The sequence below is a fragment of the Vicugna pacos genome, chromosome 17 (assembly GCF_048564905.1).
Source record: "Vicugna pacos chromosome 17, VicPac4, whole genome shotgun sequence".
Lineage (NCBI taxonomy): Eukaryota > Metazoa > Chordata > Mammalia > Artiodactyla > Camelidae > Vicugna > Vicugna pacos.
Genome location: NC_133003.1, coordinates 37,960,599 through 37,973,509, shown reverse-complemented (window position 1 = coordinate 37,973,509; position 12,911 = coordinate 37,960,599). Strand labels below are relative to the sequence as shown.

The 12,911-nt window shown below is 40.7% G+C and overlaps 1 long non-coding RNA gene across 7 annotated transcripts in view; it reads right to left on the bottom strand.

Moving 5' to 3' along the window:
• LOC107033065 (uncharacterized) overlaps nucleotides 1–12,911 on the bottom strand; it is a 620,890-nt gene that overhangs the window by 498,286 nt on the left and 109,693 nt on the right. The gene's annotated exons all lie outside the window — the stretch shown is intronic.

The window sequence follows — 12,911 nt, the reverse complement described above, 5'->3', positions numbered from 1 at the left end:
ATACAAAATAGAAAATATTTAAGTGCTTTATATACATTATCACAATTCTCTAAATATTCCTTAAAACAGGCTCTATTAGCACCCCCATTTTCCCTGGGGAAATAAAGATGTAAAGAAATTAAGTAACTTGTCCAATGTCACCCATTAAATAAGTAATTGTCACAAGGCTTGAACCCAGGTCTGGGCATATCAAAGCCCATACTTTTAATCACTAAGCCTAAAAGTTATACATAAGAAAAATGAGCGAATCAAGATAAAGTTCAAGTGCTCACTTCTAAAGCAAAAGCAGTCAGAAACATATAATGACTAAATTCAAAAAAACTCATTCGTTGATAGTAAATGTTTTCAAAGTTGTTATTCTATGCAATGATGAGAATTTGGAACATCTTCAAAATGCTTTTAAGAAATGTACCCAATAAGTAATACATGCAAAGTGAACGTATTGCAATTTAATTTTTACGTCAGTAGCTTTGCCCCATTCATTTATGGTTACAAAGGCTTACATTATAGTGCTCCATTTTAGCAAAGCAACTTTGATCTCTGCCTCAAGAGCCCATCCTGCACACAGAACCCAGGCCAGCCCCTCATCAGGATTCCAAGAGAGCCTTGATTGTTTTTAATCAGTCAACAACACTACGGTCAACCAAATACATTCTGATACTTAGACCTTTTATCTCAAAAGCTATGCAGAAACCAAGGTCACGGTAACCTCTTTTATGGCTTATTGTTCCTCAAATGTACTTAGAGTGAATTTACAAAGCCACAAAATTATTTTGTGGATTCAGAGCTTTCACTAGGTTCAGCACTCTCCGACATCCTCTTTGTTTCCTCTTTCAGCACTTTCTGCCAAAGGGGTTTCACTGAACATCAAGTTCCCGTAAATTTTTTTTTAAAAAATAAAATAAGTATATTGAACAAGATTCTCCCAGCAGCTAAGCTACCCATCACTTGTAATTGAGGCTCTCCAGAAAGCTGCATTAACGTTTCAAAACATCGCTGTACAGCTTTGCAATGTGAGGGGCAGGCCCCTGTGATGGGAGAGGAAGGCAAGAAGGTAGGATGGTCCAATGCCATCACTCTGCCATTGTTACAATCAAGTAACTGCTGATGTGGGCACGGCAGCACAGCACCCAGCTCAGGGGGCAAGTTTGGGGAACTGGCCCTGGGAGAGGAAATAAAGATAGGGCTCTGAAGGATGCAGAGCAGCCTCAACAGATCCACAAGCCTCATGAAGTTCCCTCCTAGCTCACTTTTGGGATGACTCTCATTCTAAGCAATAACAGGCATAAATTCATAGTCTCGATCTACTAGTAACACTTTTACAATAATGTATTAGCCATGTATTAGAAATAATTTTGAGAATGAAAGTGTCTGTGAAGCACCAAAAGCCACCCTGCATGCTACCAGTAGTACTTGTACAAAGATATCAGGAAACCATAGATTCAATGAAGGCAAGAATGAGACAAACTAGGTGACCAGTTGGGAGGTGACTGTCCCATTCCGGTAAGACTTAGAAGAGGCCTGGACTAAGGGGTTGGCTGTGAAGTGAATGGCTATGGGGAAAGAGGAAGAGGCAGGTTTCATATCTAGGAAGGGCCTTGAAAATTAGTTTGCGACTGACTTAGGAGCAAATGAAAAGCCACTGCAGAATGGCAGGGAATTATATGATTAAAGTGGTGTGAGAGGAAGCCAAACCACGCTGCTGTGTACAGGACAAATTAAAGCATGGAGGGACTGGAGACTAACAAAGGAGCAACTGCAACAAGGGATGGGGTGATGAAGGCCTGAAATAGGATGGTGACAGGAAAAACAAGAGGAAAGAGATGGATGGGAAAGAAATTAGAAAAGGACCATTAGTCCCTTCTCAAACTCTCTTATTTTAAGACTCAAATATTCCCTACTGTCTATCACGTATATGAGTCATGAAGCCATTATTTTCATTAGGGAAGAAACGGGTTGGGGAGGGGAGAGTTTTATTCCAAGTGGAAAGTCAAGGTATATTTTTAGCTACATTAAGCCAGCCTTCTGCTGCTCTGCACACTGATGTAATTCCAACATAAAACATAATCTATAATATTCTGGGGGAACAAATCCAATTCTTGGTCATATAAATTTTCATATAAGTCCATCACAATTCATTCCCAAAACATCTCATTCTCTTTGAAAGCTGGAGCTGCAGCAAGTGATCAAAAAGAGTAGTTTAAAATTGCTCTGGAATTTCCAGAGATGCTAAATCTAACCCGGCCGACGGAGCAGGACCAATCCCCCAAACTTTAAATCAGAGGTAAAGCGTTTTATGTTTTAAAAGATATATTCCTCAAAGTTTATCGCAGTGTATTAAAGTCAAATGTGAGTTATTACTTACCAAATCTGGAGCTGATGTCTCCTCTTGATTACCCTAGGTAGGCGAGAATAAGTATCTTCCAACCAACATATTTTTTACCTTTTCATCTGCCTCTTGCTATTTACAATAGAGTGAAAAATAATAGCCAAGGAGTGACTTTTCAGGGTTGGACGAAGTGCAAATCCCATCTGACTATAGCCTGAGTTGTATTCCAGGCCCCTGGCAAGTTCTGCTGCCTGGGGAAGGATAATGAAAGCTCACTTCTCAATAGCTGGATTGGTCCTGTAGGAATAATCAGTGAAAACCCATCTGATGAACTTTCAGCACATTTGCACTGGCTTAGAACCTAATGTATATATGATTGGTCATGCTTGAAATTTACTTCTCTCTGCCCTCACCCTTGCTTTCTGCAAGAAAGAAACGGCGACGCCATGATCACGATGCCCTGTGAAACCCCAGAGCCAGTAGAAAATTTATAATACCATATAAACAGAAAAAAAAAATTCACGTCAATTCTTCTAGTGCTATTTGTTGTCAACATAGCAATTATTCATAATCCAAGAGTCTTCCTAGGAGCTGAGGGAGGTGGGAGAATGGACGATATCCTTTGGTTTAAAGTGATCTTAGATCATTTTCTGTAGGTGTAGTGAGAATGCCATTACCAAGGCATTCTGATTTAGAGGAACATTAGCCAAAGATTCACCATCCCAAGGGCCCTCTCTTCTGGTCTTTGGGGGTGTTTGGGCTACCAGGGCATTCCTGCTCCAGAATGCCCTATTACAATGTAACTCTATTCTATTACATGGCTTTCTATTAGTCATATAAGTGGATAAGAAGGTTGCGCTCTAAAGACAGACATGGATTTGAGTCCTTCTCCACTATTAGCTAACTAAATGCACTGAGTTGTAGCAAAATGTCTCTGAGTCTCAGGTTCCTCATCCATAAAACGTGATTATTAACACTTAACTCTGGGTCAGCGTGAGGAGTAAAAGAGATAACTCAGCAAAATCTTTAGTGTAGAGTCAGTCCCTAGAGTACATTCACTAAAATATTTAGCTGTAATTGTTAGTAGTAGCACTACCTAGCTCATTTGTTTCCATAATACACAACAGGTATTTATGCTTCTGCAATATCCCACACCATAACGACTTTACCAATTTTCTGAGACAGAGTCATATGCCATCCTTTTCATTATTCCCTGCTTGCTCTCCCAGTCAGTGAGCACCCTATCTAATTCTTACATCTCTTTATTTTTCCTTCTCTTATGATATAGTACCCTCTCTTCTCAGGATTAGGTTAACAGTTACTACAGTAGAGGATTTTAATAAGCACATATTATGTGCCAAGCACTGTCTGAATGGCCTTTCAAGTATAAACTCATTGAATTCCTCCACAAGCTCTGAGGAATATCTTGTCCCCGCTTTACTGATAAGGAAAGTGAGGCTTGCATGATTTGAATAACTTTCTAATGCCAGGGTAGTATGATGGTAGAGTAGAGATTAAAACTTAGCAATTTGTCTGGTTCCAAAGCCCATGCTGTTAACCACTTAAGCTGCAAGACGACCATGCCTAAAGTCCAGACTGGCCAATGTAAAAGGGTATGCAGTGGGAGGGTTTGCCTTCCTCTTTAATCTGGTGGCCAGGACGTTAATGTGTCCACTTGGAGAGCCTGATATGTTCCCCTTGTTTCGTGGGGAAGAAGTGGCCTAAGTTATGAACTGAGATTGTGTCTCTGATTTAAAGGCTATATGTTGGTGAAGAGTAAACAGAATGTCCTTAAGTTCACACCCAAGGGCCAGGGGAGGACTCCCTGTAATGAATAAATACAAGGATGGTGAGAGACAAATACTAACTTGCTCTTATGATTACACTCCACGAGTACTACTCATTCAACGTCCCCTTGACATTTATTTCTCATCGCTCCATGGAACAAAGGTATAACGTGGAAGCTTCCTGGGGCTCCTGTGTGATGATCACATCTTATTTCAGCCAAGAAAGGTCCAAGCAGTTCGGTTTTCTAATCCTCTGCACAACCACCCTCCAACCTGCCACCACGTTAGATCCCTTCCAACTATTATGAAACTATTAGGTTGGTTGGTTGGTTTGGTTTTACTATAACCATTGTTATTCTTCAAAACAAAAATTCCATCATTGGATATGAGGAGAACGTGATCAGGATTTGATTTTCTTTTCTAGTGGAAGAATATATGGTCCTACAAGGTAAGGGAAACTGCACTTTCAATAAATCCTCTGGTTACTAGAGCCTATGAAGCCTTGAGTGGCATACGCTGTGATGAGGAAAGGATCTCTCTGAGTTTCAGGTAGAGTACTGAGGTGATGATGGAATTAAGGGGTCAAGCAGATCACTGTGAAGCTCCTGGCAGTGGTGGGTCAAGATTATGGTCTCACCTACTTGAATGTCCATGGAAGACTTTAAAACAGAAGTTAGATGTTGACTTTAGGTGGTATGTTCTGGATCTGCTAAACTGCATTCTTTGGCTTGCCATGAAAAGGGGTTTCTAAATGTAACTATTGGAGACAACCCAGGGGTTAGCCAATATCTAGATACTCTCTGCACGGTTTTCAATGCTCTGCCTAGAGGAACGTAGGAAACGTCTATCACTGAGTTCTAGGCCCTAAAGTTGCCACGGTCCCATAATCAGGAGGAGAAAAGGCAGAATGGACATTCACAGCTACTGCTGAGCACCTGTGTGAAACCCTCAGGTGAACATTCCAGCACGTGGAAGAGGTGCTCTGAGCCTTTTTATTATGACGCCTGTGGTCAGACGTGCGTAATGGATGAAATTTTAATACGGCCCCTCCTTTTGTGAAAAATCCAATGAAGGCTTTCTTTGGAATGGAGGCAAGTTCACGCTTTGTGGGGCCTGATAACTTAAAACTTGGCAGAATCTTTTTAAGAATCAAGAATGCAAAAATAACTGCAGTTTTTTTTTTCCTGAGGTAAACAACAAAGTCCTACCTTAGAACACAGGGAACTACATTCAATACCTTACCTCTGCTGTTTTATAAAACATATTAACGTGTTGAAAGGGGCTCAGCACAAGAGAGCCCCCCTCCCCCCGCCAAAGAGTAGGTGTCATTAGCTTCAAGGTAAAAACTGTTTCTATTTGGGATACGAGGGAACAAGTTTTTCTGCAGTCTGTGATGGAGATCTAGACATCACAGAGCAAACAGCTTTACACCTAATGAGAAAGGGTCTCAGCAGGAGATGTGCATATGCTAGCATCGCCTTTCGATGGAGACAGTCCTGTCTTAAAGGAAAAGAGCACAGCAAACTTGGCCCACCTGGCTTCCTAACAGTACACAATGCATTCCACTAGTCTCATCTGACAAGTTGAGAAGTAAAATACAGCATGCGAAGAAGTACCTCAGGCTCCATTTCAGGATTCTTCTCAAGGATTCCCCAGAAAGGTGACATAAATGCACGGAATTATTCCAGCAAGTGCTTACAACTACATTATTCAGTGAGAGCTGAAATTCCGAATTTCAGTTCTAACTTATCCTACTGTTTTCATTTCCTCTTTTACATCTTTAATTTATGGTTGTCAGAAAAATCTAATTAGTTATTAATCCTTAGGAATTATGTGCTCTAAGCATGATAATTATGTGCTCTAACCAAAAAAGGACTAAAGTGGAGGAGAAAGAAGAAGAGTTAACTGGGAAAAAGTCATTCATAAGGAACATCTAGGTAGGTATGGGCTTAGGCACAATAATCCTAAAAGTGAAAAAGAGACAGTATTCCAGCATTTCCCTAAGACTGTTTGGCAGCCCAGTAGTTTCAAGCAGCTACACAGTGGAAGAAATATTCTAAGATCGAGTGGTAGATTATTACTCCTTCTTAGAGACTCAGAGGGCATATTAAAGGCTCTGAGAAGTCCTGCAGTTAAAAAAAAAATTAGTGTTTAAGTCAGAATTTCTCAAATACAGATTAACCAAAGAATCATGTCTATTAACTTGAGACACTGCTTTGGCCTTTTATTTAATATTTCTAAAGCATCACGCATGATGCCCTTCAAGGGGTATTATAATTCTTTCAGATAGTTACAAAAGACAGTTCTTCAGAGAAAATCAAATGACCCACCCCATCTTTGTAACCACACTGCTTCAAACAGGAATCTGCACCAACATGGAACACCCATCTGCTTTAGTTCACAGAACTGAGATTTGGGAATCTTTTCAACATGACATCCAAAAGAAGATTTTGATTCTGCCACGAACAAGTAGTGACACGCTCTCTCTTCTTATCTTTCTCTTTGTTTCATGGCAGGCGACTTGCTCTCTCCTGCTCTGTCTCACCATCCTTCTAAATAGATACCTACGCTTTTATTTTTTTTTTAATCTGCTCTCAGTTTGAGCACTGGGAAAGAGCTCATGTATTTATTGACGCAGTTCACAGGAATAAAAAAGAGTCACAACTTCGGGGGCCCTTGTTCACATGATGTTATGTACATGGTGACTAGCTTATTTCAAGATGGCTCTACCTTTTCATCACAATTCTGGCACCCCAGGGGATCTTAAGTATCTGCTGGCTTTCAGAGAAAGCTGCTCCCAAAATAATAAAGAACTGTAACTTACATATTAATTAGTTAAATCAGAGATTCGGATGCATATTCAATGATTCCTCTGTTTTAGAAAGAAATGTCTTAACCCTTGAGAAACTCCCTGCTCCTGGGGTATGGAGATTTCTCTCTAACTCCATTCCTGGATAAGTCATCTTACACAGGCCACTGACAATAGAGAAGTGGGTGATACATTTACTCTGGGAATATTTTGTTCTTCACAGTTTCTGAAAACTTTTTTAAAGGACCAGACAAGTAAATTTATAATGTACTTTCATAATGATCTCTTTGGGCAAGTCACTTAAATCTCCGATGCCTCGGTTCCCTCATCTAAAACATGGAGTTAAAACATGGAGCTCAAACTCAGATCTCACAGTTACAGTAAAGATAAAATGAAAAAGTACATGAGATGTCTTTAGGAGAGTGGCTGGCACAAAGCAAGTCTTCAGTGAAGAATAGCTATTTAAATCCAAAGGTCTGAGGAGTACTCAAATGCCTAGTTTTACCTAAATTGTCAGAATAAGAAGGACTTTTTACGTTCAAATATCAGTTCTGATTAACTCTCCTGTTAGAGTCTTTTTGTTTTGCGTCGTCAATAGATAGGCTCCAAAAAAACCTAATTAGTCGATGAGTCCTTTGAAATTATGAGCCATAAGCACGATAAGGGACAACAACAACAACAAAAAAAAAAACAAGGCTACCAAGAAGGAGAAAGACGAATCATTAACTATTAAATGTCCATTCATAACGAACTTGTATGTATGTGGGAGCAAAGCCATAGTTGTTCTAAACTAGTGAGAAATTTACATCACTAAGAACGATTCTGCCGTTTCCATTACTTGGAACTATTAGATTTACGTTTAAGTAAAATTGAGCTAAGTTGGGCTCCTGTCACATTTGGGGGCCTCACTATAAATTAGCCCGTGAAATCACTGAGATGGAGGTGAAATTTCCAAAAGCTTAGTCTTCTCGGGGAAAATGAACAGACCAACAATCCCTTGGCGTTAGCTCCACCCAACTCCAATCTGTTACTTTTACATCCAACGTCAAAGGCAAGCTCTCCTCATTCCAATTGTACCCTGAACGCTCTCCCCCATAAAATACGGTTTAAAGGCCAGCTGCAGTGTGGAGCCTTTTCTCGGAGCCTACAGTTTCAAACAAACGACTGGGCAGAAGCCAGGATCTATATGGGCTCACGAAGACTGTAAAACATTTGGTGCGGCGTGGAAAAAGACGCCCGAGAGCTCTGCCAGACGTTTTCAGTTTTCTTGCACCTGTGCCAAGTGTTTTTCAGCTCCCCTACCCCTTTCTTTGGAAAGGGGGGTGGGGTGGGGGCTGGGGAGATAAGCAAGCTTTCTGAGGGCATATGCCACGGTAACTGAAAGACTTATTACCACCATTAGACACTTGTTTCTTGCCCAGTCCCTTCTCTGAAGGCAGAATGAGGACCTCCAGCCAACCTGAGTACTGAAATTTTGAGTATTTGAGCCCACTTGACATTTATTTCATCCTATCACACATCATCCCGGATTCTGCAGACCACCCCCTCCCCCAACATCCCCCTACCCCTCCGGCAGTCTGTCTGAAATCTCTTTCTTGAACTCTCAGTTGAATCACCCCTGCCCATCACCGACACCAAATTGCCAGTTATTTCAAGGAAATAATTTACACATTGAGACAGTTTGTAATATGCAAAAACGTGTGGGGAAGAAAGTATATGTTTCTTAAAGGAAGAGCACCCAAAATGTTTTCGGATGAAAGTGTGAAAATGTCTAAACATAGATGACATGATACAGATCATGAGAAAGTCAATTTGAAATGATCCTGGAACGCTGTGATAATGTTTTCAAAAGAAGGAGAATTCAGGGGAAGGGAGGTGCTTCTCGGACCCTGCACAGTAGCATTAAGGATAAAGAATTCCTCCACGGGGTACTTTTCCCATGCATTTTTTCAGTTAATTCAACAACTTATGAATTGTTTTCTCCATTTACAAATAAGGAAACCAAGGGTTGAGAAGATTACATCACAGGTCATGCTTCTAGGAAGCTAGCCTTGGACTTGATCCCTGGTCTCTTTATCTCTGAGCTCTCACTGTTAGCCAGGCCACATTCCTCTGCAAAAGAAGCCCCTTCAGCCCTTCGAGTTGTTGATGTAAGGGAAATCACACACAGAGATTCATTCCTTTGGCTTAAACTTGGATCAAGACAAAATACACAGCTTTATCAGCCACTTTACCTGATCAGGGTTGAGAATATTTGATCCTTTTCTCTGGGCGCATTTTACTACATAGGGCAGAAGCATTACTGGGCTGCTGCAGATAGGAATGGAGCAAGAAGAGAGCAGCTACTGGTGGGAAGGGATGGAAAGGAGTCTCAAAAGTGGAGGGGGAAAGTAAATGTTTCACTTCTTTGCTCCTCCAATGGGCACCCATTTCTCCCTAATTAACACCAAGCTCCTCATCATGACTTAACCATGATCCTTGAATAAAGTCTTCAGCCTCAGCTGAGTAACAAGTCTCCCCAGTTCAAGGAGCTCTTTTCTACCTGAGGCCATCTGCATTTGTATTCCTTCATCTGGCTAGCTTTAATCAACCCTTCAGGTCACAGATTTTTACTCTCTCCCCCTAAAATCTCAATCTCAATCGGGACGCCTCTGTTTCACTGTCTCTTAGCACTTTTCTTTTCCTTCGTGCTACTGGATTAAATTTGTAACTCTGTAGCAAGGGCAGGAAGAATGTTTTTTATACACCACTGCAGACCCCACAATGGTATATTCCTTGTACATAGGTGGCATGGATTTAATATTTGGTGGAAGAATGAATAGACACAGGGGAGCACAATCCACCTTGGTCCTCCGATTGTTCCAGGAGGAACAGCATGGCTGAAAGTTCAGCCAAGGACTCAAACACTTGCTTGACTGGATGCTAATGCAAGTAAAGGAGATTCTTGCCTACGTAAGTATCTTAAAAGTATATAAAAGAGACTCTGTCCTTTTAAAAAAGCTTCAGGTCTTAGATACCTATCTTCTAAGGCCTAGGTGTTATACATACAGATTAATATAAAACACCCATATACATATTTATGAGTGTGCGTATATATATATGTGTTATATATACCATCTACATAGTATATATTATGCATAGTATACATATATATTAGTAACAATCAATATGATTATTATTTTGTCATAATTATAATTTTGCCATTAGTTATTATAGTAGCTCCCACTGGCCTGAGAACTTGCTATGTGGTAGGCACTGGCCTAAGCAACTGATATATATTACTTAGTTCAAGCTTCATAATAAAACCATGAAAAGGGATTAAAACCTTCATTTTACAAAGAATTACTGCTTAGAACAATGAAGACAATTGACCAGGATTCTTTTAGAGCTAAGATGAAAAGCTGAATGTATTCAAAACCATTTATCTTCAAGGACAACTGACTTCTAGTTCATAATTCCATCACTCAAAAACTCAAAAAATAAAAATCAAAACTCCCTCCCCTTAACCCATTTTTCTCTTCTTTCACACACAGACCAAGCTTAAGTAAAACAACAAAAACCCATCCTGTGATAGGTGGAAAAAAGGCACACACCAAGAAAATAAAGATCACAGGATAGTTGAAACTGTCCATGAACATCTTGTTACCACATTCATCCATCTGCTTAACAAGGACACCTTCCTTATACGTTGAACTTTTTCTTAAAGACTTCTGGATATAGTAAACCTATCATTATAATCCAAGATTTCATGTAGAAGCTTACAGGCTCCATTCAGATATAACAGAAGGTATTCTAACACCCAGGAGGCAGTTAAGTGAACTCTAAGTTTTCTTCCAGCTCTACGACACAATCATCCTCATACACAAGTAGAGACCTGACTAAAAGCAAAGCTCAGGGTGTGTAGATGACGATCCTGGTGATAACTGGCCTTCAGCAAGTAAGTCTAAGTCCCTCAGTAAAATGCGACATCAAATGCCATTAGTGGTAAACTCACCGTGGAGCTTTGGCAGCTCAGTGGAGACAGGGTGGTGGCCGAGGGGAAGCTGAGTGGACAAGATGCTGGCCTGCTCCTCTTAGGTACTGTGGTCCCTCATGTGATGTCATTTACATTCAATGAACACTCATTCACCACACACCAAAAATACAATTATTGAGCACTATGCTCCAGGCAAAGTTTAAGGGGCTACAAATTCCCCTTCTAAAAAGAAAAGGAGCAGGGGGTTCAGAAGGGAGGAAGAGACAGAGCAAGGAAAAAAGACGAAGGGGCACTGACAAGAAATAGCACTGTGACATTCTAAGTCACACGCTCACTTCACCTCGTGAGTCTCAACCTCCCCATCTTTAAAATGGGGATAGTTACCTTGCCTCAGGCTTCATGAGACTGTTAGGCTGCGTGACATCAGAGAAAAAAATAAACAAACATAAGATGAAACTGCTCTATCCATTGTAAAGGTCCCATTGCTGCTCCATGAGCAATACAAAAATCATTTTTCCTAGTGAGGCATATTTCTCAGCACCCAATCCAGGGAAGATTCTAGACCCCCTCAACAAAACTTGCTGAGCTGGAAACTCGACACAAATGCTCCCTCCGTGGTACCACACCCCAGTTGTGAAACATTAGCCTTTCCTCAGTGTAACGGATTTTCTTGCAGCGACGGCTCCACTAACAGGCAGAGGTACATTAGTGGGAGATTTATGCTAATACCTCAGCACTGGAAATCAGGAGCCTCACTATATTCTCATTCGGTCCAAGACAAGTAGCCAGGGTCTGTCCTTTAACAGGATTTCCAGGAAGGCTACTGCATCTTAAGAAATGCTGATTTGCTGGCATTTATATATTCCAGGAAGAGGGCTGTCTTAAGTGTATCAGAGCCTGGAGCAGAAAATTATTTTAATGCCCCCTGCCTCCCTCCACACATCTCCAGCATAAGAGAAGAACAGAAAATATCTGTTGGCTACAGAAATGCTGGCATTGGAGAAGAGGCTGGAACCATTTTGAAGAGCCCTCATAAGACAATAAGACAAGCGTCCTGGAGAATGGGGTTGCCATCCATCCCCAGCAACTGCTCCTAGGAGGGCCCTGCCAGCATGTGTAACGGCCAACTGGTTCATCTTGCTAACTATAACGCTCAGCATATGGGGCGGGAGTGTTTATAGATATATACATACACCATACATTTTTCACAGCAAGTACATATAGAGACCATCCAACTGTATATTTTGCAGACATACAAACACGCACATATATTGTCCATATGTTCAAACAATTTTTAAGCTCTATTATGAACAAATAAGGCTCTCTTTACACAAAGAAGTTCCTAAAGGTACCAGAGTGAACACTTTAGAGCATGTATTTTTAAGAGTAAAAAAAAAAGTGGGCCTGAATTTCAGCCTTACCTTTTCCAGGGATGCGACCTCCTCTATAAAGTGGGAATAATACTGAGATCTTCCCCATAGGATAACTGTGAGGACTACACGGGATTATGAATGTAATGTACTTACTAGCACACGATCCAGGATAAGATAAATTCTCAACAAACGCTGGCATCATTAATACTGGATACCAAACCAGGTTGTAATCACCAAAATTCTTTCAGAATCAAGAGAAGTCAAAACAAATGGCAAGATACTACACAGTGCCCATCTAGGGCTGTCAATAACTTGATGTCCCTTGTCTACTTCTAAACAGACTCCAGGCACACGTCCATCACTGTACTTCGCCTACTGTACCCTCCTCCCTTCATTAAACTATGACCTTCTGGAAGTCAGAAACAGTGTTTTTCATCTTTGTTTTCTCAGCTTCTGGATCAGAGACCAGTTCACTGTAGGTGCTCAATAAATACTGAACAAACTTATTAACAGATGATACATCGTATGCAGAAAGATCTGTAAATCGGACAAGTCTGACTCAGTCCATCAGGGAGATGCACATAAGTGAATTGTAACAGTAAAAGCTCATCTCTTAAACAAAGAAACACAGATAAAG